Source organism: Schistocerca gregaria, chromosome 3 (genome assembly GCF_023897955.1).
Source record: "Schistocerca gregaria isolate iqSchGreg1 chromosome 3, iqSchGreg1.2, whole genome shotgun sequence".
Taxonomy (NCBI): Eukaryota; Metazoa; Arthropoda; class Insecta; order Orthoptera; family Acrididae; genus Schistocerca; species Schistocerca gregaria.
Genome location: NC_064922.1, coordinates 801,987,310 through 802,014,152, shown reverse-complemented (window position 1 = coordinate 802,014,152; position 26,843 = coordinate 801,987,310).

The window sequence follows — 26,843 nt, the reverse complement described above, 5'->3', positions numbered from 1 at the left end:
AAGATGATGCATGCAGGTCACAGTAATGTATGTTACTGGTTTATCTTCCACTTGTATTCTGTCCCAAGACAACTAGTCTTAGACCAGAAATAGGTTTTTTTCAACGACGATGTGTCACAGACAGGTGAAACATTTCAACATGCAGTTGAGGATGTCTCCAAAGACCGATATAATTATTGTCGAAAATAAATGAAAAATATAAGTTTTAAAAAACTGCTACTGAATCCAACTGTGGGAGTCAGCGCATATATGTGACTTATTTATTGACACATCATGCGTTGGAGCCCATTTCCTCCAATCAGAGCGCTCAACGTGACGACCGAATTGTTCCCCGTCGCCTAACTGCCGTAACAATAGTTCAGCTCGTTTGTAACCACATGTCCAGGTTTTTGCTTGATGTATTTGGTATTTTGAATCCTGACTCCTGGTGATAGTTTTAATTTCTCATTTCATCAGACATGATAACATAAACACGACGACGGCAACGAAATAGGCATTTTTCATACAGAGCACTAACCAAACACTGCTGGATCCTTTGCACAAGAAGCGATTATGAGTTATCTATAAACTTCTCATCGTTACGGTGACCGGCCAATACTAAATGAGCTTCGTAAGTGAGCACGAAACTTCAAAAGTCAGTTTCAGGTAACCAGTGAAAGCGAGAAATTGCAGTTTGTCTTTAGTACTCAACCTTTTTTCTTTTCCATCCTCAGTTGGCTCTTAGGGACTAGTTTTGAAGGCAGTGAACAATGCGAGGGTGATTAATAGTTCTGCCGCGGATTGTTGACCGCCGTTCCCTCGGATACATTGCACATGACGAGGTTGTGGTTAGATTACGACACGAATTTAAATCCAGGGCTATAAAACGTGTCGTCTGCCGCAGTTCAGTCATTGGTCACTTGAAATCAGCTATCGGGGGAGCAACTGCCGTTCCCGTAAAGACGCGTGCACATCAGTCCAACGAAGTCCAACGAACGGCAGCGTTGGACGAGATTTGCTTAATATGTATGGGTGGCAAATTGAAGCCAACGAATCAGTTGATCTTGTCTGCTGTTCGGTCTGCCAGCGGTAACATCAAAACGTTGGCATTTGGTTGGCGTTGTGGCCCGTTTTCTGCTTTGGGCCTCGCGTCAAATGTTGGTTGGTTCGGTAGCGAACTGTTGTATCTCTAGAGCAGGTGTGTATTTTAGTTCTTCAGGACAGCCGAGGATCACACCTAGTTTGTTTTATTGACCGGTTTCCTTCTTTAATTTGACAAGATTATCACCAGGAACTTTAGAATTTACAGTAAAAGTTTAGTAGTTGGTTGTTAAAATAAAGAGCGAAACCAGTCAGTAAAACATTTTGAGTGCGACTTCTGGCTGCCCCACAAAACTTAATTTCAGCATCCGCTGGTTTACTATGCAGGCAAAGCCCGCTATCACTAAGGTTACGTATTTATTATATTTTTACAAAAATGGAGTATAGTGTTAAAACATGGAGAGAACACTAAAGCTGATAGAGCTGTACTGTGGTCGGCAGTGGTTATGGATACCTAAGAACTGCGTTTATGAAAACAAACTGAAAATTTTAGACATTAAAGCTGATAGAGTTTTACTATGAACGGTAATGTTTCTGGACCACTAAGTACTGCGATTATAAAAACAAACTGAAAGACTAGGCGCTCGGAGGGAAATAGCTCAGCTATTAGAAAGTTATATGCACGATGTGGAAAATAAAATGATGTTTTTATTGACATATTGTCACTGTGACGTCGAAGAGAAACAAACAGAACTGGGGGCGACTATTAACTTTCTGCTGCAGATGCAGCTTCTAACAACCCTACGACAACAAAGGTCAGCATTTAATAACGATTTTGGTGTTGCTCACGCTGCATTTTCGGTCAACAACAGTCATATTATGTGGCAGGTGTCATTAGAGCACAGTTAATAGTCATTTCATGTAATAATGAAAAACCTAGGCACTCATGTGTTTGTGTTTCCCAAGCTGGTCTCGTCGTAAAATCACGGCTCCTAGGTGATTATGATTCCAAGCTCCGATGCAAAGAGGCCTAGGTTTTATTCTGCTATATTCAAAAGTTTTGTAGATGCGCTTCTCAAACCATTCGTGGAGATTAAACCTTTGAAAGTTAGCACAATAGCGATGTAAAAAAAAATAGCCAGCACTCCGAATTTAAGTTATACTTCCTTTTAATTGCTTTTATTGCAATATCACGTAACACAGAAAACATCACTTCACAACACAAAACATACGTGAAAACATCTTCCTCACAGTCACTGTTAAAGTTCACATCTTATAAGCTGCTGACAATATTCGTCTTTCCAACATGACGTGCACGACTGGACTTTCTCAAGATCCGACTCTCTAACACGTCAACAACTAACTAACTATCGCTTACCCGCACAAAAATCAGAGTTACAAGTACGTCAAAGATCATAGTGACAAAAGGTAGAATACACATAAGAATAACATCATTGCAATATAAACATATCGATGTATCAAAAGTGAGATAAAATCTGAATGTTGTCTCAGAAATACGTTAAGTGGTTAACAGAAATACAGTAGAATATTACTGGTATCGATAGGTTCAGGTGAGCTATCATAATGGTTACGTAATTCAAGTACCATTACAAGCTCTCCTCAATTAGGAGCGATCTTAGGAAATTTTATGGCCTACGCAGATTTCTAAATCTTCTTCTTCTCTCATGATGTCAATTACCCAAATAGTAATTAGAACACTACTTTGTAACAATAACAAATTGGCAGCGACGGCGACAAGTTATCAGTGCTAACTGCGATTCGACATTGTCAAAACTCCTGGCTCCAAGTGCTTCGTTTGGCGCGGATGAGAAGCTGAACGCCAGTGCATTTCCTACCAACGTTCGGACGAATACAATCCCTGTCGTCCGTTAGAGTATACTCTATCCACCGTAACACCTCATGCGACGGCTACCAAAATTGCTCCACGTCACTCGTTTAGTAACAGCACTTATGAAGTTGTAACACCGGAAATGCATATCCTGCTATTTCCACCTATTGTACTATTTTTTTTCCTTATTTTGTTACATGAAGATACGATATTTCTGTGTCTTTATATATTGTACTTGTTTTACTATATATATATATATATATATATATATATATATATGCATTTATGTCGATGTGTAATTGGTTTGTTTTGTAAATACTATTTGTATTTTTAAGCTGAGTCTTGCCTAGGGAAAACTATGCTATCGAACGAATACACCGATAGGTCGTGTGGAGAATCAAAGTGTTTATGATCTTTGGTAGTGTGAACACGGCCGCGTGGAGCGCGGACAGAGGGGAGTCTGGCTGGAGTAGGGCGGTGGAGCAGGTGTGTTGAGTGACGCTCCCTCGAGTTGCCGCGCTTTCTTGGTTTGGCAGCATGTAATTGCGCTCGACTTGCTATGATAGTTTCTGACACGGTGTCGCGGACGCGTAGCATTAGCTGGCGCACATCAAGAGCCCGTTTCGCCTGGTGACTTTGTCGAGAGGAAGGCACGCCAACATCCAGCTTCTGCCACAGAGACGGTCGAGAATGACGGACCGACGACTTCAAACCTTCAATCAACCAACAAGGAAGACTGTAAGCACGTAAAGTTTTAGAAATGTATGGCAGACCTCAGCTTTTAAAATTGTTCCATTTGCCTCACAAAATTACAACAACTTAGCATGAACCTTTGTTGCTCATTGTCCCAATTGCATTACCAAGCACGGTCACTTCATTTTCATAAATGAACCCGAGTGTCGAAATTCAAAGCCAGCATCAGAGTAATATCAGTAAATTTCACTGTTTTAATTTCAAAGTTCAGTTCAGGTATTCATAGCTGGCTACAATCTTTAGATTACACAAGCACAAATTAAGAGTGCGGGTTTTGTTACCATATTTTAGCTTACCTGTGACTGCAGCTCAGCTTGGTACGTACTAAATTTTACTATTGTTAATTGTTCAGAATCATTAAATTCAAGTTCAAAGTTAAATCTCTTATTTCTAAATTGCGTTGATCCAAGTAGCTTTTGAAATGATTGTTGAGGTACCCCAAGACTAAGCTCATTTCATTGAATTTCGTAGTGCTTCAGAAACGAAGTTCACTATTAATTTCAGTCACTAAATTAACTTTCAGTTTTCCGGTTTTATTAATTCTTTTGCTAAATTAAGTCAGAGTATAGCGAAATTTATTACTTATGACAAACATTCAGTTTTCGCACAACAGGTGTCAACCTTCAGTGTCCACGCTTTTAGTGCTAATTATATGTGCAACAACCTTTGTTTTTCAGTTATTATAGTAGTTATCCTTAGGATTGGCGACCGTAATTTTCCCCGAATCTCTAATATCTAATTAACGCCTGTTAACTGTTAACGTAACGACCGCACATTTACCTTCTTTATTAACTTTACCCCTTTTCGAAATTAAATTCCACCAGTTTCATTTGCATCCGCACATTTACTTTCTTTATTAACTTTACCTCTTTCAAAATTAATTTCCACCAGCTCCATTTGCATTTTTCCTTTCATTTAGATGTAACCCTTCCCTCCCTCTTTACCGACAGATTAACTTCCGTGACGATTGCTTTTCCCAAATCTCCATTAGGTACACTTGGTTTAATTTTTAATATCATTAAGGTCGATAAGTGAGGGGAAGGTTACAAAGTGACCCGCGGAGTTTGTGTGTCGCCTTTAAACTGAGCGGTATCCGGCAGCTCATGTCGGTACACTCCAGCGACAAGTGACGGATGCCTGCTAATAAGTAATTTTAATCGTACTACAGCGTGGTCGGGTGAGGCGTCAGTGAAAGAGGTCAGGTGAGCGGCTTTGAGCAGAGCAAGGGGCTGATTATACAGCCGGGGCTAGCAGCTGTTCTGGCGTTATCCGCTTAGGTCGTTAGCAGCGCGGTTCCCTGCGGTGCGCATGGAAGCGGCGTGCCACCGGCTCCTCGCTGGTGGTAATTGAGCGCTCAGCGCTCTCCACCTGTTCCGCTCCGGAGGCCGAGCGCCGCCTCGGGCGTTTGCTGCTTAATTGGCCCCACTGAAACCCTGCGCGTTCCTTCTGGCTCACCAGACGCCTTCTGCTGTCGCTAATAACTGCACCCCTACCCACCTTAAAGGCGGAATATCTACGTCAACTGCTCTGCTGTTTCGTATCTCCATCGCACATCAACAAAATACTCTAATTCCCCACGATCAGACTATGAGATGGGTGAAAAACGCACCACTTTCATAGTATTCAGAATTTAGTACCTCCTTAAATCTGAAGTATGGTAACGGTAGGATTAACTCATGATAAGGCCAAGGCGTCTACACAATGTGAACAAGTGGCTGGGTCCTGACTGCGGCATCTAGATGCAGTCGTCTTTAGGATTCAAGAGCCGCTACTTCGTATTCACGTACATCTGTGCCGTCCCAGAGTGCCAGACAGCACGCCAGCCGGACGGGCGAGCATGTAGACCGAGGCTCGGTGTGTCTCGGTTTTGCTCGGTCCTTTTCGGAACAGCGCGACATTTCATTTGATATTTCGGTGTGGTATTCCCAGGTCAGCACAACTCTCTTCAGATCTGCTGAATCGTGATGGCAGTACTGGTTACTTTTCACTCTATGTTCGTTACGTGAGGGACGTTTACAGACTCAAAATGGCTCTAAGCACTATGGGACTTAACATCTGAGGTCATCAGTCCCCTAGAACTTAGAACTACCTAAACCTAACTAACCTAAGGACATCACACATATCCATGCCCGAGGCAGGATTCGACCCTGTGACAGTAGCAGTCCCGAGGGACCGGACTGAAGAACCTAGAACCGCACGGCCACCGATTACATGAAGAAATTGTATGCACAAATATCAACATTTCTGAAGTCGCACATATTATCCACTGTAAGTTGCAACAGCTTTTAGCGGAACTAAGTGAAGAATATGGGAATTTACATATTATTGCTGGTTAAGTCAAGGGGCATCCTTAGAACAATTCTTCGATTCAAAACCCGCTATTTTTGACTTTTTGAGGCGAAAAATGTACAGGAGCGAAAATTAGAAAAACATCCGGAAATCCTGCAGACCTCGCATTTTAGGTGGACTTGACTGCACCCAATGAGGCACTGCAATGTGAGAAGAACTTATTTCTGATTCGATGGGGATGCATGTAAAACGATCATTGCGTTGTAGAAGAGACAAATTCCTGCATATTCCAGTATCCTAATCTCATTGGAGAAAAAAAAATGCGTGGCTTAGGGATTTCATTATGGCCTTGAAAGTATTACAAGGACAGTTCCCAAAAAGTTTAGACGAGACTGTCAATCTTATATCTGTTTCGGAGTCATTTTCATTACCTATGCCAAGCAGCTTTCGACACGTGACGCCTCAGCAGAATATTTACGTGTTCTTGCCTGACGATTTAGTAACACTATATACTACGCATAACCGCGCACAGTCGCCACCTCACATCCACTGACGCTCTGATTAGTAGCGCCTGTCGACATCATTCTCGCTTCACCATTCGTGTTATAGTTCTATATGTTACATTTAATTTAATATGTTGCATTTTGTTAAAGCGTTACAAAGAATACAAAAACTGAAATTTTAGTGCCCTCAAAAATAAGAGAGGAATATGTTAGCCTTTAACATCCTACCGATAACGATGTCAACATAGCCGTAGCACAAGTTCGCACTAGGAATGGATGGAGAAGAAAGCGAACGTGCCCTTTCAAAGGAACCATCCAAGCATTTGGCTTACGCGGTATAGGAGAATCACTGAAAAACCAAATTCAGGACGGCCGGAAGCGAGTTTGAACCACCGCCCTCCCGAATGCGAGTCTGGTGTGCTAACCATTCCGCTACCTTGCTCGGTCGAAAATAAGAACAAACATATTATTGACTGTTTTGTGTTGCAATATGAATACAGTAAACATTATACGCTATAGGTCAAAACTAGAAATAATCTGAACCACGAAGGATATACACAGAGAGAAAAGGTGCAAAATACCTATGAACAATAGTTTATCACCTGAATTAGCAACGTCTTTGCACACTTCGTTATTTCTTTTAGCTAGAGGATAAGAAAAAATTGTCTATCTATAGGTACATGGTATACCATCGGTCTTGAGGTTCAAAGTGATGTTCAATTTGACCCACCATCCCTACTCATAGGCAGCATACCTCAAAATGCTTTTCTGCAGCTTCTTCATACGTTTCGTTGACGTTATCATTTCTTCTTTTTTTTTTAATTCATGTCAAAAGTTCAGATGAGTCATGATACTAGTCATAGTATATCGACATATTACTTTTATTAGCGATATCAAACGTAATTCGTGTCAAAAGTTCAGATGAGTCATGATACTGGCCATAGTATATCGACATATTACTTTTATTAGCGATATCAAACGTAAGTTATAAACTGTTATTTGTCTGTTGCGGAAGTAAAAGGAACTTTGTTTTGTGAAGCAAAGTCTTTGATTAATTGACAACAGGAAACTTTCGAATATCGTACTAAAGGGAACGACTTGCTTTGTCATATTCGCCATAGGACAACTGAGATACGGTTTTCGACTTGGAAGAAGACATTTGAAATACTTTTAATGTAATTAACTTCTATCGGCAGTATTTGGTTAATAAGTGGAAAAGGCGGTATGGCGTAAGATTTCCGACGTGTAACTTGTCACCAAGATAGTGAGTTAATTTTCTACCCTCTTTCCAGTGTGTCATGTGTTTCCATTATCAATTATAAGTTAAAATTTGACACAGAATTAATTTTTTTCCATGCGCGATGAAAACATGTAAAAATGTTGAATGTCGATGTATATTTTTAAACGCGGAAGCCAGTGGGGCTAGAGATACGCATGCCATTTTATCTTGTCAGGATTATTTCGTTTTTCACTTCATGATGGATTCATCTTTCTCTGACTGAACTTGGTACAAGGTAAATGTAAGGCTCCCATGCTGTCTGTTTACTACATACAATCTAAAACTTAATCGTTTAATGGTTTCTGTTCGTGAAAATCGTATAAGATACCTTACTTCACATAATAATAGTTTCAAAATTTATGTATTTTAATGAGTAGGTAAAACAATGCAGGCCATCTTCGATGAGCTGGAGACGCAATGCTTCTAACCAATCCATTAGAGCTTCATTTGAACCCATTCCTTAACTTTTCACATAATAGAAATACAGTCTATCTTCGCACATATCAAATTCCCATTAACATATCTTATACATTTCTTAAGTGTAAGAGTTTTGCTAAAATTTCACTGTCGAACGTCGCTGAACAGAGACAGAATACAAAATACATTGGCCTGGAAAGAAGAATTCTTTTTTACATATTTAGCGATGGCAATTTATTTATAATATCTTTCATTATTTCTCAGATTCATTCATGTGCACATTACAGCTTTGTATGCCGTGTTTGAACTACAATATAAATCCCATCACAGTCTGAATGTGTCTTCTTGACGAGACTGAAGTGCCACTTTGTGTCCTAATAGCATTACGCGCACATGAACGTAGGCGACATTGTTTGTAGATCTACAAATTTTTCTATGTAATCTTCTTTTTATTTAACTGTATACTAGACACTAAACGTGTCAGTGCTTGGTTTAATTGTAGTTGAATGGTTTGTCGAAGTTATCTATTCAAAATAAAGTGGTTGGAGGAATATTTGATACCTATGTTATTATAGTAATCTCTGGAGAGGCTGATAACTGGCCGGAGTAAATGAGATACAGAAAGGGCTTAAGCATTTGCTACGTTGATTATCAGCTCGCACAGGATGAGCATGGGCAGTTCCCGTCTAGCCGCTGCCGAAGTCGGTTAGCTTCGAACGGTTGAAATGGTATAGATAAACGAATTCCAGAACAACGAATGTTAAATTAAGTCTGATGGAAGAATATGGAGGCAAGCATGTCTTAAGAAAGTCAGCTTCACGATATGATGACCGGTTTAATTCAGTATGTTGGAAGATCCAGAATTTGTAAACTATGGCACAGTCTGTTAACGACTTTGAGCGACTTGTGGATGTTGCCAACTGTTAATTGGAGGCTCTTTCTCATTTGTCAACTGGAATGAAATATATCTGTCATCGTTTTATGTAGTATTGTGACAAGCGGTCAGATTTCTAACTGTTTATATCTCATTTGTGGCCGGCCGATGTGGCCGAGTGGCGCTGGGCGCTTCGGCTTGGTGCCGCGCGATCGCTGCGGTCGCGGGTTCCAGTTCTGCCACGGGCATAGATGTGTGTGATGAACTTGGGTTGGTTGGGTTTGAGTACTTCTAAGTTCTAGGGGACTGATGACCTCAGATGTTAAGTCCCATAGTGCTCAGAGTCATTTGAACCCTTTTTTTCTTATTTGTGAAAAACAGAGTACGTGTGATTATCGCAATGGCAAAAGGTTTACTTAATTATTCAGATGTTGGTTATTTACATAATTGTTTCTATTTTAAAAATTAAGGGATGACTTTACTTCTTTAAGAAGAAAATTTATTGGTCAAATGTCTTAATAGAGTGGAAACAACACACCAAGAAAGTATATATTTAATTCTGTCCGAATTGTCATCATCAAACGAGGAGCAAGAAAAGGAAAAACGGAGTATCGAAGTGACGAAAGTGAAGTCAGTTTGTGCAAAAGAAGATATAATTGTTTCAATTAAATCAAGGTAGTTAAGAACAAAACTTGAAAATAAGTAAATGGAAAAAAAACGGTCAAATGTTTGTGAAATCATTTGTCTAAAGGTAAGAAATAACGAAGGGAAGGGAAAAATTGGACACACCTTCGAATGCTGTTCGAATTCGTGTATGGAAAATGACCTACCGACTGAGAATTTAGAGTTCAATGTTTAAATTAGAATTTTAAAGGGTAGTAGAGGACGTCTGTCTCAAGAGGTTATTGTTACTGTGATTTCGAGTATTGTTCCAAGGTGAGCCAAATGTTGCTGTAACCTACTTTATTTCTTGATTTTAGACATACCATTTCAACAAGTATTTTTCTCCATTAGTTTTTTTTTCAATTTTATTTAATGGGGCCTATATACACAGCTTTCAAGAATTAGTACACCGTTTCAGGGGATACCAGTTCATTAATATTTTTGCAACAGTGCACAGCAAGTACATGAAATAGTTACATTACAGCTAAGAAGCACAAACGATTCTGAGGTACCAGGTATTGAATCATGCTGCAACACCGATATTAGTACTTCCTGTAGCCTCCATGGGCGGCTGTGTGGGAACTGGTTGTGGTATCGAGTGTACCGTAGGTTGGGTTGGGTCGTTTGGGGGAAGAGACCAAACAGCGAGGTCACCGGTCTCATCGGATTAGGGAAGGTCGGGGAAGGAAGTCAGCAGTGCCCTTTCAAAGGAACCACCCCGGCATTTGCCTCGAGCGGTTTAGGGAAATCACGGAAAACCTGAATCAGGATGGCTGTACACGGGATTGAACGGTCGTCCTCCCGAATGCGAGTCCGTTATACCGTAAAGATGGCGAATGTCGTCCTGGGATACGTTATGCCACGTCACCTAAGAATTTTTCAGTAGTTCTGTACAAGTTGTTAGCTGAAAAGTCCCACCAATCACTGCTCATCACATCATGTCACACACGTGCTCAATTGGAAGCAAGTACGGAGATCGCGGTGGCCAGAGAAGTTACTGTACGTCTTGCAGAGCCCGTTGAGTTTCATGGGCAGTATGTGGGCTAACACTATGTTGTTGTAACAGAATATCACCTTCCTGTTGCAATAACCGTAAAAGAACGGGTCTAACAACATTCTGCACGTATCGAGCGGTGTTAGCGCCCCTCCAGAAACACCAAAGGTGTACAGGAGTTGTTGGTTATCACACTCTAAGCAATAAGACCTCGGACAGGGTCACTTTGTCTTGCAAGAATGCTCTCTTAGAGACAGAGCTCATCAGGTATACGTCGTAATTGCAAACGACCATGACTTGCATTCAAACAGATTCTGCTTTCGTCACTGGAGACCACGGCGCGCAGTTCCATCTTCCAAGTGGTCCTCTGGCGGCACCAGTCGAGCAGTGAATGTCCTTGCCGTGGCGTGAGTGGAAGACGGGCTAGAGGTGTGTGTGCCCGTAGTCCCACTGGTAAGAATCAGTTTGCAACAGTTCGTGTTGACAGGTCTGGGCTTGCAAGCCCTCTTATCTGTATTCTGAAAGCTGAACGATGTGCCATTGCTGTCCTTACACTACGACGGTAATGGCGATCGGCTGTGCTGCGTGGACGTCCAGAAACTTCTCTACAGGTGTGTGAATGTTCACGCGACTACTAATGAAAGGTTGTTGCACAACTGACTCAGCACGCCCGTCTTGTGTCTCAGTTCTGGGAAAGTATCATCCTTCTTCTCGGAAGACCACAATCTGACTCCTTTCAAAGTCGCTCAGCTGGCTGTACGAAGCACGAGTGCGCCCCTGTGGAGTAGTAAACATAGGATGTAAAATGCATATATTATGAGCTACGAGCATATCTTCATCTTCACGACTGTGAAACACATATCTTCTTCAGATCGAGTGTTCGAAGCCCTTACGTTATGCATTTTAGAGAGAATACTTACTGGACGATTTTCTTTTTTCGGTCCATTCTACCGTCTCCAGAAATATGGAAACCAAAGAGACTGTAATGGAAGAGATCCACATTGTCGAAGTTTAACAACTTTTTATTGTACTTACAATATGCATTTTAGAGCCTATGTGTATAGGCAATTTTTTATTGCTGTTGTCCATACTAGCGCCACTAAAAATTTCCTACCTTACAATGTTAGTAACAGCAGTACCGTTACATATCTTCGATAATCACTTGACTTCGCTTAGTAGGCGCGCGGTTTGAGGTACCACGAAACGGATTGCGCAGCCCCACCCACCAGAGTTTCGAGTCCTCCCTCGGGCATGAGTATGTGTGTTGTTCTTAGCATAAGATGGTTTAAGTTAGTTTAAGTAGTGTGTAAATCTAAGGACCGATGGCCTCAGCAGTTTGGTCCCTTAGGAATTCACACACATCTGAACATTTTTTTTGAATTATCAGTGGTATCATGACGATTATAACTTTCGAATGGATTGTTTCCAGAACAGCTTATCTTCCCTTACATTCATACATTTACCATTCTCCATCATGCGTGCAAGTTTCTAACGTCAGGATGGAAACCCCTCTACATATTAGCGGGAATCCTATGGCTCGCCCGTATCTCACATCTAAGCCTTTTCTTGTGTGTCTTCAACACTGAAACTTCTAACGGTGATACTCCATTTTGTCCTTTGGAGTCCTTGAAGTCGCGATCTTCCGTTGCACCTTCTTTTTGTCGGTCTAAATCCAAATATATTTCTGTGTATTCTCTCCTTCCACAGTCTCAGTAAGTGTCGAAACAAGAAAAGTTTTCTGTTTTCTGTTTCATCCATTCTGGTATCTTGCTTGATTTTTATTTCCTTACCACATTTGTTCTATATTTCAAACAGAAGATCGTCGATGTTCGTCATAGGAAGTCCATTTCTACAGCTTCGATCCCCGTGCGTTACGTTTCCTTAATCGTTCAGCATTTCGAATCACATGTGATAAACAGCTCAGTAATGAATGGCTTTATATACATAAGCTTCCGCGTTTAGTGCGATATTTGTGGACCATAAAAGGAGCTCAATTTTGCTATTTCCCTCCTTCCTGAATTCATCTTCACATTTTCTGTCTCTATTAAGTACGCTCCCTACGTGTTTGTAGCTCTCACAATTAGTGATGGCATGACGTACGTAAAGACATTTCAAGATTTAGTGGCTGCAGTCTTGTGATTAAACATTCTATCTTCTTGATGTTCAACTTAACTCGCCATTTGCTGTATTCTTCAATTTATTTTCTCAACCTACTTGAGATATCTTCTTCATGGGTTGCAATCATCATCTGATCATCTGTGAATAAAAGTTTTCTGCTCCAGCTTTCCTACTTTAGCTACGTCCAACCCTGTATGTGAGGTGAGCTTGCAGTAAAAGTATATACACTAACGGATTAGGCCGGCCATAGTGGTAGCTGCAAGACGGTATGTGGAGCGATATGTGATCGTGAGACATCTAATCAGCTAATATTGGTGGCTTGTCTTAGTCATACAGAAGTCCTCTTTGGTGTTACACATTCACCATGCCTGAAGGTGAAGTGACTCTAGGGTCGAAACTGGGAGCCGAGTACGACAATATCATAACAACGGCCGTTGGTACAGTATTATCACTAGAACGCAAAATTCTTAAATCGTAAAAAGTACAGTTTAAACGCCAAAAACAGCCTCTTTTAGTGTCTTATGTAGACTATATAAAATCGAAAACAGTAACTAAAATTATTATGCAGGAAAATTAAACATAGTATAACACTAGTTGATATGATATTACTAGTCATTAAAAAGAAGAAGAATGATAATATGACAGTTGCACAACTTAGCGAGCATTATAGTACTTTAAAATCCAAGCTGATGCCACACTATTCAGGTTTTCCTTGATAAAGGTATAGGACAAACCACTTATAGCCAATGTTAAAATACATGTGATATTTATATTAAAAAACACATGATAAACCAGTAGTTTTCAATATTCAGACCATAATTAGCTTTACAGTAAATTTTCTATGTTTTACATGGGGGAACTAAGATATATCTAAGTCAGTATTAAATTTCAAGCCGAAAAAGAACGTTCTACAACAACGGGCGTGCAAGCATTGCACAGAAGAGACTGACGGCTGTACTCCTCAACAAATAATTTTAAAATAGGTTTTTCTTGTTTTCGAGAAGTATATTCGCTGCCATAACAGAATGATACAAGTAAGTGCAGATTTTTTTTTGTGGACTCATCAGATCTCTTCGTTAGAAACATTTTCTTCAACTTCGATTTTCGTACATTTCCCTTACCCTGCTAATGGGAGCTTTTAGCAGTCTCAGCTCAAATGACGAACAAAACAAGATGCTACATAGAAGCATGTATAAAACGTATTTGGTGTTGTTAAGGGACACTGATACTTAATTTTAACAAAATAAAACAAAATGTAAAAAACATAGAGCACAATATAACAGTTGTAGTTTTCCAACTGTACTGTCATTGAACAGATTTTGGTTATTACTGAGAAATTTAAAGAAATAATACTTGGTGTCTCATTTTAAAATCATTTATGCTTCGACCCATAGGTACGACATTTTGACATTGCTTACTTTTTGTTTATACACCATTAAAATTGCTTCACCACGAAGATGACGTGCTACAGACGCGAAATTTAGCTGACAGGAAGAAGATGCTGTGATATGCAAGTGATTAGCTTTTAAGAGCATTCACACAGGTTGGCGCCTGTGGCGTGACCTAGAACGTGCTGACATGAGGAAAGTTTCACCGACTTCTCATGCACAAACAGCAGGTGACCGGCGTTGCCTGGTGAAACGTCGTTGTGTAAGGAGGAGAAATGCGTACCATCACGTTTCCGACTCTGGTAAAGGTCGGATTGTAGCCTATCGCGATTGCGGTTTATCGTATAGCGACATTGCTGCTCGCGTTGGTCAAGATTCAGTGACTGTTAGCAGAATATGGAATCGGTGGTTTCGGGAGGGTAATAAGAAACGCCGTGCAGGATCCCAACGGCCTCGAATCACTAGCAGGCCAGATGACAGGCATCTTATCCGCATGGCTGTAACGGATCGTGCAGCCACGCCTCGCCACTTGAGTCAACAGATGGGGACGTTTGCAAGACAACAACCATATGAACGAACAGTTCGACGACGTTTGCCGAACCATGGACTATCAGCTCGTGGACCATGTCTGCGGCTACCCTTGATGCTGCATCACAGGTAGGAGCGCCTGCGATGGTGTACTCAACGACGAACCTGTGTACACGAGTGGCAAAACGACATTTGTCGAGTGAATCCAGGTTCCGTTTACACTATCATGATGGTCGCATACGTGTATGGCGACATCGCGGTGAACGTACATTGGGAGCGTGTATTCGTCATTGCCATACTGGCGTATCACCCCGCGTGATGGTATGGGGTGCCATTGGTTACACGTCTCGGTTACCTCTTGTTCGCATTGACGGCACTTTGAACAGTGGACGTTACATTTCAGCGCTGTCTAGAACACCTTGTCACGATCCGTGCCGCTTCCCACGTAGGAGGTTCGAGTCCTCCCTCGGGCGTGGGTCTCTGTGTTGTCCATAGCGTAACTCATCTTAAGTTAGATTAAGTAGTGGGTAGTCTTACAGAACGATGGCCTCAGCAGTTTGGTCCCATAAGACCTTACCACAAATTTCCAAAAAATTCAGACTGCGTTTTTATTAATAAATGATGGATTTACAGTACTCCACTAAAACTACCAGCACGGTTCACGCCTACATGCTTTTCACCGGTACACCTTGTCTTTCTCTTTCTGGAAGCGAGGAAAGATTCGTTGGCTTTATTAAACATGGCCAGCAGGTACGATTCTCAACGCCACGTCAAAACTTCACTGCTCTTTGAAAATCCTGTTTGCATTGCCTTTCCACACTTCCTAGTAGAACCTTCGAGGAATTTCTCGAAGCTCTTTCTGTTAAAACAGGAATTTAGTTCAATTTCCACCGCGCTCTTCCTGAAACCGAGTTTGGATCTGGGCCTCACACGATGTAGGCGTCGCTGTAGATTGGCCACCTATACCCCTTCCAAAAAATGAGGATGCAGAACGTTATACCAGGAAAGACGCGAGCAGCAGATTCGGTGGATACTCTTTGCTGGGTATTCATGAGTAAGAGCGTTCTTATATCGCATGGAAATTTAAGCTGAATTCTGTAGCGATAAATCCTTTTGGTGTGATTGCCTTCAGGTAGAGGGTGTGAATGATCATGTTCACTTTTGATTTTGACATATGTAAATTCCTTTCTCGTTAAAACGTGGAACCATGTACTCAACATACTGCAGAAACTTGCATTCACTCTATCATCCTTCATAGTCTGACTACAGAGATAGTGCACCCTCCACCTCTATTCATTAATTTAATTTTCCCTTTTAGGTAAATCCTTCTAGAAATTTCTACATATTGTAACTTTTCATCGATTCCTCACATTTCATTTTGTATTACCACTTATCACTGTTGTTATAATACAAAGAGAAAAAGAGCTTGACAATAACATGAGTAAAAATATTTCAGAATTGAAGACGTACAAGAACCGAGTTCGAAAACTGCTGATAAAGCAAAGGGAAGTTCACAGCAAACATGAATATAGCCATAGCCTTGCAGACAAACAAAAATTGAGCGGAGCGAAGTGTAGTGTCAGAAGGGCTATGCGAGAGGCGTTCAGTGAATTTGAAAGTATAGTTATGTGTACTGACTTGGCAGAAAATCATAAGAAATTTTAGTCTTATGTCAAAGTGGTAGGTGGATCAAAACAGAATGTCCAGACTCTCTGTGACCAAAATGGTGCTGGAACAGAGGATGAAAGACTAAAGGTCTACATACTAAATGTCTTTTTCCAAAGCTGTTTCACAGAGGAAGACTGCACTGTAGTTTCTTATCTAGATTATCGCACTGATGACAAAATGGTAGATGTGGAAATAGATGAGAGAGGGATAGAAAAACAATTAAAATCGCTCAAAAGAGGAAAAGCCCATGGACCTGATGGAATACCAGTTCGACATTACACAGAGTACTCGAAGGAACTTGCTCCCTTCTTGTAGCGGTGTACCGTAGGCCTCTAGAAGAGAATAGTGTTCCAAAGGATTGAAAAACGGCACAGGTCATCCCCGTTTTCAAGAAGCGACGCCGAACGGTTGTGCAGAACTATAGACATATATCTCTAACGTCGATCAGTTGTAGAATTTTGGAACACGTATTATATTCGAGCATAATAACTTTTCTAGAGAGTAGAAATCTACTCTGTAGGAATCAGCATGGGTTTCGAAAAAGACGATCGTGTGAAACCCAGCTCGCGCTATTCGTCCAAGAGACTCAGAGGGCCATAGATACGGGTTCTAAGCTAAATGACGTGTTTCTTCACTTTCGCAAGGCGTTCGATACAGTTCCCTACAGGCGATTAATGAACAAAGTAGGAACATATGGCCTATCAGACCAATTGTGTGATTGGATGGAAGAGTTCCTAGATAACAGAACGCAGCATGTTATTCTCAATGGAGAGAAGTCTTCCGAAGTAAGAGTGATTTCAGGTGTGTCGCAGGGGAGTGTCGTAGTACCGTTGTTATTCACAAAATAACCTCGTGGATAACATCGGAAGTTCACTGAGGCTTTTTGCGGATGATGCTGTAGTATATCGAGAGGTAACAATGGAAATGCAGGAGGATCCGCAATGAGTTGACGCATGGTGCAGTTAATGGCAATTGAATCTCAATGTAGACAAGTGTAATGTGCTGCGAATACATAGAAAGAAAAATCCTGTATCTTTTAGCTGCAATATAGTAGGTCAGCAACTGGAAGCAGTTAACTTCATAAATTATCTGGGAGTAGGCATTAGGAGTGATTTAAAATGGAATGATCATATAAAGTTGATCGTCGGTAAAGCAGATGCCAGACTGAGATTTATTCTAAGAATCCTAAGGAAAAGCAATCCGAAAACAAAGGAAGTAGGTTACAGTACACTTGTCCGCCCACTGCTTGAATATTGCCCACCAGTGTGGGATCCGTACCGTATAGCGCACTTAGAGAAGATACAATCGAGAGCAGCGTGCTTCGTTACAGGATCATTTAGTAATCGTGAAAGCGTTACGGAGACGATAGGTAAACTCCAGTGGAAGACTCTGGTTGAGAGACATTCAATAACTTGGTACAGGCTTTTGTTGAAGTTTCGAAAACATACCTTTACCGAGGAGTCAAGCAGTATATTGGTCCCTCCTACGTATATCTCGCGAAGAGACCATGAGGATAAAATCAGAGAGATTTGTGAATACACATAGGCATACCGACAATCTTTCTTTCCACGAAGAAAACGCGACTGGAATAGAAGGGAGAACCGAGAGAGGTACTCAAAGTACCCTCCACCACACACCGTCAGGTGGCTTGCGGAGTATGGATGTAGATATCAGTGTAGACGTAGAAGTAGTGAGTGATTAATCAAAACGATTCCCCACTCTTAGGTTATAATGTTTCATGGCATCTTTGAGTACTTCCTGCACAGGGTTATTTTGAAATTCTGTATGTCATAATTTGTTCTGCAGTAGTAATGGTGGCCCACATTGTTTTTGTAGCACACAGAAAGTAGATCAGTGTCTCTGGATCAGACAAGACCTACACAGTCACATATGGCAGCAGTAATTTTTCGTCATGGAAGTTGGCAGGAGGGTGTTCTTGTCATACAATACCAAACTTTCTTTAGTTCGTTGCAGTGACGTCACTTTTGTGGGAAGTTATGTGCAAGCAAACTCAGTGAGACTAAGCTCAATTCTCAGCTGATAACCCCACACACGTATCAATGGTAAGATGTAGTAATATATATTTGAAGCAGACTGTACACCCATTGATAACTCCGAAGCCATCTGATAGTGTCTAAGAGCTCATTATGAAAGCCAGCTGCAGTTTGTATCGGTGAAGTATGCCATTATTGGCAGAGAATATTTCAGTACATAATCAGTAGACATATTTCTTCCACCCCTCCCACTCTCAAACATTTGTGGTGAATGGTCTATCAGCTACAATTTGTTACATTTCAAATTACCTGTATTAAGAAATGAGTAGTAAGATTTACATAGGAGTGCATATGCACTGCAGATGTAGTGTAACAGTAACCACATATTTGAACGTCTAAAAGGAAATAAGGAAAATCTACCATCATGATTTGACTACAGTGTATTATAGAAATATGAGACAAGTAAATCATGTGAAAGACTGTACCGTGAAAGGCTACCAAAGAGACAATTATTATATGTGCGGAATGATCTACAGCAAATTTTGCATCTATTCAAATAAATGTGTTTGTGTGTACATTATTAAAAATGCACAAACGTATAGTGACCAAGCGAGAAAGAGACGCATACAGATAGTGATCACACACAAGGAATAAACACATGAGGACAGTGGCCACTCATAGATAAGGAGAACACAAATATAGAGTTAGTTAAAACACGAATTCGAGAGTAAACAAGGTTCACATCAAAAAATACTTTATGCAATCAGTCGAATATTAGCCTATTATTGTACCTATTACAGTCAGTAATTAACATGCTGTCTACATATATTTCATCCTTTACTTTATACACATTTTAGTCATTTTGCTCACTATTTCGTCAGAATACCAAGAAATTCCACTATTTACTTTATGTCTTATCTTCTTTCTCCCATACATTTCATACATTCATACAATTTCATACTATTAACCTTCATTGCTCTTACTAACAATTTGTCATCTTCGCCCTACTTAACCATTTTCCATCTCAAATTCGTCTTTGTAACATTTTTTTGCTAATGTGTATATTGTATAACTTTCTTTCTTATCTTTTGCTCTTTGCTTCTTACTTATACATGTGTCATTCTTTCTTAATATTTCTTGGCTTATGAGAGCTCCCAACAGAACTACACTTAACAAAATTATTATACTAATGGCATCAAATCCTGCAGTAACAATTTATTCAGAGAATAAAGAAACACAATGAATAAGTATAAAAGGCAAATACAACCTAGATATTTCTTAAGCTGAAGCAATAAATGCTATCCTGTTACATCATATATAAATTCAAAGAAACAGCAATGTCACACATGTTAGTAGAAAACTGCAGACAAAGAATTTTATCCTATGCCATGCAAAAACAATAAAGCTGAAAAGAGTATAACGCTTAAGAAGGGATGTTACGGAGTATGTTACGGTAGAAATCTGCGCTGAGTCAAAACCTTGCAAAACTCTTTTCTTGAGGAAATGGAGACGAGAACTTCCACTTCTCGAATTACTGTAATTTTTAAAAAAAACTGTTAAATGTTGAGTTGCTCCGTTGAAAAAAATGTCATTGTGTGTTGAATAATTCGATCAGATGATTATAAACTCCTCAGGAACGAAATAACTGTGGTCCCAAATCATACATCCTTCAGTTAGTGTTGGTATCTAGTCACATCATTGCCACAACTTACCTTTTACTCTTGTAAGCAAGAAATGCGCACACATGGCATAAAAACTGCCATCAACAAGAAATATCTAATAGCCATAATAGTAAATATTTTACTACATTTAACAGAATTTCACTACCTCACAACCGATCCAGAAAACTTCCTACATCAAAACACCTGTCACTCTTCTTTCCAAACAATACAATTGCCATCTTACTAGTCTGAATGTCTCGTCAAAATTTTATCATCAAAATATTTGTAAAGTGAACAACACATTGCTGATAACCTTTGTATCCTGTCAAAAATATTTAATTATCGCTCCCTGAACTAGAGTGTTGATTTTAGCTAACAATTTGTGCTTGTAATAACGCTGGTTTATTTTCATGTTTTCTTCTTCTGTTTCAAGGTCATGTAATATAGTTGCGATACTACTTATTGTTGACCGTCATTTTCATTTTCTTTGCTAATCTCAACTGATAAATTTTGTATCTTCGATTTCAATTCAACCTGTGATTTTCTGTTTTCATGTAGCGTTTTTCTGTTCTCTTCCTGTGTTTCACCGATTTTTTAAAACATATTTCATGATGCGTGTTGCCAAATTTCTTAGTCATTTCATCTTTTGTTCCTTTAAGCAACTGATAAATTGCTTCGAGAAAATTTTTCGGATTCCACAGTTTGGTTCTGTATAACTGTTTGCTGAAAGTGATGCGTGTTGTGTTCGTTCAAAAAACATTAACACAAAACCGCATTGTCATGTGTCTGTCATCAGTTGTAGTATTCGATCGACTGTGGTGAGTTTAGTAAGCTCTATCTAGACTGTGCGACTTACCGCCAACCGACTCAGCTTCAGAATTTATGTGTTCATTACTCATAGTTTGTTTTGTTTCATTATTACTCGCTAAACTGGCTACAAAATGTCTATCCGCGCAATTTCTTGCAATCCCTTGTAAGCTATTGGTGGCTGCTAATTGTTCAAGGGGGTTTCTCAGAAGGTACTGAATAATTATTTTGGAATATTTTATTTTGTCTTCAGCTACAACGAATTGTAACATTATTTCCTGGTTGTGCCAAACACGATGAAATACCATTTTTTGGAAAAACAGAACTGCTACAACGACAAGACAAACAAAAATAAGGACGGTAATATCGTACACGCAAATATTCAGCAAATCGATCAAATCGACACCCAACATATAGAAGTATGCTAACAGTTCACGTAATATAGTAATCAATAATGGTCACAAGACAAAGAATTTCAAATGCATCGCCTGAAAAAGAAGTACAGCATTTGTAAAATTAGTCGAGCGTTCCTTCTTTTTTCATTTCTTTCTTTCTTTTTTTTATTTGCCTTTGAGAAATCTATCACTATCTGAATCTGACTACGGGCACAAAAAGAACCAACGACCTCTGTTGGCAGAGAGGTTGACAAATATAAAAGCCACACTATTTTGTTCGTTTCAGTATGGGATGTAGCGCAGCTTTACCTCCTACTCTATAAAAATCTACGAATTACTAAAACTATGTATTCACTAACTTTTATCCAGCTTAGACACGTCTGGTAATCTTTGACTAAAAAGAAACTAATTTGAACTGAAAAGTAACTGACCTAAACGCAACTTGTCTTTACATTAAATGCGCAACAGAAGTAAAACAATTATAGGGCCCTTATTGAAATATCCTCTTACTTCGCGACTTGACAGCATTGTTACAGATTCCTCGAAAGCACAACAACAAGCAGGAAGCGGCTAAGCTAGATCTCTATGATAAGAAGTGGGAATACCTATTCTCTAGACATCGGCGATAAGGAGTGGAAATAACTATACCTATGAAAAAATATTTCGAGATAACGATTTTAGAATGACGTATGTATTCAAAATTAGAAGGTAAAACTTCGTGTGATCTGTACACATAACATTGGTCTGAACAGTTGTACGCTTAACAAAATGGACAACGATTTAATAAGTGTACAATATTAACAGAGAATTTCTCAGAAAATCAAACAGTTTAATGTGTTGACATCTTAAAGCAAGATTCAGGGAAATGGGGTGGTCTTTCTCTCAGCTCTGAGCAAGTGAACAAAGTTAACTATCTGGCAACAATCATTTCTTCAAATCAGATGCAAAGTGATGAACTCTTACCACAAACTTCTTCTCTAAAATATTATATATATAGTTCTCCCTTTCCAGTAAATACATCCATCGCCTACCACACTTCAACTAATACTGTATCAGACTGCACAAAGACTGTGCCCCAACAAGACCGAGGAAGGTTTAACAATAACATAAAGTAACAAGCGCAGTTTACTATACGACTTACTGGTGTCCTGGCGACTGTCTTCTGTATTTTTGTCTTACCGTATACAAAAAGAGATGGAAGAGCGCCACTTAGTCACTACATGGTCTCTGGGAGTCAGCGTTTCCATAGTGTTTTATTAATGCAGTGAGACCTAACGAAATTTCAGGGCCTCAGTCTCTTATAGTCAACTTGTTATTCAATATGATCATTGCATATGTATTGAACGAACAACTGATAACAAACGAAGAAGTGGTGAGACCCACTTATTTTCAGCAACTCGATTAATATCTCTCAGGCTTATTTTACACAAAATTAACAACCCCATTTTATTCTGTCCCCAGCAGCCAAAACACAAGTAATGAAACAACGTACCCCTAGAAGCGTTTCACGTTAGAAGAACTTGTGTATCAACATAGTTTACTTCATTTCAGATTAGACACTCATATTTAAGCTTGCTCCCACATCGCATGAGTAACAAATGTAAACATCACAAAATTTAACTGACTGTTCGACATTTGTATTCCTTACCTGAGGGTGCAAAACGGTAGCAAGAAAGTTATATTTTCCTCGACGAAGTGTAGTGTATTCATTCATACGATTCAAATTGTCCTTGATTTTGCTACTATGTTACTGTCGGAAGTGCAGATCAAATGTAGATCATTGTTTTCCACGATAAGAAATAGGTGCTGGAGCGTGAGTTTGTAGAGTGTAGTGAAGAGAAGTAGTGGAAATGAGAGCAGCGAGGATCTTCACATCAGGATTGGTGATCAGGAAATAGATAAAATTAAGGAACGAAGCTAACTGGACAATGAATTAACCGCCGATGGCAGAAAGGGCATTCCTGGTCAAGAGTAATCTACTAGTGTTAAAGTCCTCAACTTGCGGAAGAAATTTCTGGTAATGTTTGTTTGGAGCACTGCATTGTCTGGTACAGAAACGTGACTAAGGGAAAATGGAACAGAAGAGAATCGAAGCATTTGAGTTTTACTGCTCCAGAAGGACGTTAAAAATTAGTTGGACTAGTCAGATCAGGAATGAGGACCGTCCATAGAGAATCAGTGATGGACAGAATGTATAGCAAACACTGAGAAGAAGAAGGGCCAGAATCGTAGGATGTCTGTTAAGACATCAGGGAATAACATATGTGGTTCTAGAGGGAATTGTAGTGCAAAAACGGTAGAAGAAGACGGAGACAGGAAAACATCCAACAGTGCCGCCGGTCCCGGCGGAGTTTCGAGTACTCCCTCGGGCACGGGTGTCTGTGTGTTTGTCCGTAGGATAATTTAGGTTAAGTAGTATGTAAGCTTAGGGACTGACGACCTCAGCAGTTAACTCCCAAAAAGTTTCACACACGTTTTAACATTTGAATACGTCCAACAAATAATGACTGTGGACATAGGCTGCAAAATGCTACTCTGAGGCGAGGATGTTAAAGCAGGGTAGGAATTCATGGCGGGCCGCTTCAGATCAGTCCGAAGATAGATGACTCAAGAAAAAGTGAAGACGAAGTATCAAACTGACAATTACGGAAAATTAGCATTGTCTTCTGCTACTGGATGCTTCAAATGGTAACACACTAGAAATATTCACAGTGGAAAGCGCAAAGATTCTGAGAATACGTTTGTAAACTGCTATTGCACCTTTATTTCTGGCCTCAATAATCATTTGTGGTGAACGTATGGGGGAACATTTATGAAAACCCCACTATTGCTGTTACACAGCGGAGAAAACATGCAGCGCTCATAGCTGCAGCAGAGAGCTGAAAGAAAGCTGGCTTCAGACCGGTTGGGTGACAGACGTCACATTCTGCGGACGGTGCGTTCGATAGGCGTCCGTGCAGGGTGTGGGCGGACGACGTCCCCCATTCGACAGCGGCTATCGCCGGCAGCAGACCACGGCGGGAGGGTGGTGCCGGTTGGTGGCCCGTGAAGCAGCGATATTCGCGTCAAAATACCGCTCTACATCGCCGCAAACAGCGCCCGCCCCGCCACCTACAAACAGGTAACAATAACCAAGTGTCGCATTTACGTTGGTTTCTATAGAGCACGGACTGAAGGTCAGGCTTCCATTTTTTTTGTCACTCGCAAATTGACAAACAACTGTAGCTCTTACGAGGAATTGTAGAGCAAAATATCCTGCTGCCAAACCAGCTCTTGATGTGGCTTGTTTTGGTTAAACATCGTGACGTAATTCTGTAGAACTCGTCGGTAGAAAGCACTCGACGTACATCAAATCAGTCGCTCCATATGGAAGGCGTATACTATGACAAAAAAATCTTTTTTATCGTTTTGAATCAAGTTTAAATCGTTTGACAAGTTATTGGTTTGTGTTAATTGGAATGTTTCTCAGTCATTAAAGTAAGTGGAAGCTATTTGTTCGCACAATTCGTGATATCTTATTTCAATTTATTTCAGTGGAAGTGCAGTGACTTTAATTCGAGAAGAATTGATGTTGAGCGTGCTGGAGAATCTGGTGGAGGTAGTTTCTCCATTGGAGTGGCAGTTCTCGACGAGACAGCCAACTTCAATAGTCTTTATTCTTCTAGCATTTAGATCCACCGGAGTCTGTCCTTCTGCAATGACAGTATCTTAATGAGAAATGATTGGTAGTCCTATAAATTTCCGTAATTCAAGATAAGAGAATAACTGTAGCCTTCTAATAGTCATAATCGCGAGAAGACTCATCCACCCACTCAGTTCACATTAATATCGAACAAGTGACGACGTAATGCTGCTCATATGAAATCAATGAGTCGTTAATAGTCGATAATCAAACGTGGCGCCTGCTAGTGAATCTTCTGCTACATTTTCTACACGACATTTTCTTACTATAGATGTTTACAAGTAGTTAATTCACTAACCAGTATTACGACATGAACTTCCCTAGGATAACAATTTATTTAAAGGCGGACTTTAATAATGCTCCATAACACTAAAACTCTCACTATACTGGTTCGATTACAATTGATGCTGATTACCAGCTTAACACAAGTAAAAAAAGAATAATTATGAGTGTCTTAGAGTTCTGAAGGCGCTCGAGTGATATTGATAAAAATCTACAGTCGATTGTACGAAAGAAGTCTCTGATACCAAGGAGGAATCAGTTCTTGCCTCGTTTCAAATATGACATAGTTATTAATGTGAGTTTTGTTTAGGAAAAGCTAGAATCATTACTACGACAATCCGATGGAATTTCTGTTAGCCTATGTACTGAATTTGCAGCTGAATTTCCTGCCATGTCAACCACAGAAATATGTAGGTCGTCCTGAGAATAAAAAACGGTTTCAATGATTAGAAAAGTTATAGGGCATACCAGCATAGGAGAAGAATAACAGAGGCCGTTCGAGAGTGGAACATAAGAGAGCCAGATTGAAGGGGGTTCATTGAACCCTCTGCCAGGTACTTCATTGGGAGTAACACAGTAACCACTTAGATGTAGAAGCGATCCTCAGTAACACCATCCTGTCTCACTACCGCGTACCTGTTGAAGCATTCTTGAGCAAATTATAGTAAAATGTTCCTCGAACAGAATTATCTTTTCTATGCCAGTCAGTATGGACTCTGGAAAGACCGCCATGTGAGACATAAATTGCCTTTCACTCGTATGACACCCTTAAAAGTGTAGTCGAAGGCGCCAGGTATATGCAGTATTTTATTCTGGCTATGAAAAGCATTTCGCGCAGGAACGCACAAATGATTCTTAACAAGTACAATTATTGAGGATGAAAGCTCGTCTGTGAGCTCTTTTCTTGAGTGGAAAATTAATCTCGTGAACATTCGTTAAATGCAGATGTTGGCTCTGTGCTCTCCTTGTAGCCAGACCCGGCCCACCCGCGCTCTTCGCTCTTTTGCGTGCCATTCCACAAGATAAGAATTCAGTACTCGCACTTGTCATGCATAAGCTTACAAAATAATTGAATAAAAATCCTTTGGCGCCACAGACAGAGACTTTAAGGACTTTATACACTATACGCATACCGTCTGGGCTGGCATATGTTGTAGATAGCTATGCAAATACCGAGTATAAGATGAGGAGATAAGTCATTTTTTCAGCTTATCATTTCCTATACAGCTCAACACCACTACTGTTCTCTTTGATGATTAGATTAAAAGCTAGGGGAAACGATGAAGCTAAATGGTGTGGGTAGAGTCAACTCAAAGCAAGTCGTCTATTTACAATAGACCAAATATTCTTCGATGCGCTCACAAGATAACTGACAAATGTTTAAAGAGACAGCTCCAATTCACAACATCGTTAATAATATGAATTGATTATTAAGTTTCGATTGTGAATTTGTAACCCACAGCACACTTCGGAGTCTTAATGACAGAAGCAAATCTCTGTACTTCGCAGAAAAAGCATCATTTCAAAAGAATAAATTTTAACCGAAAGAATACCGGTTAGATTATCATCGACCATCGTCAAACAGTTGAGTATACTGTACAGTAAGTTTGGAACAAACTTGGTATTCCAGTTAATTAATTTCCTGTAGCTAACTACACCTGTTATGAACTATGGATCTG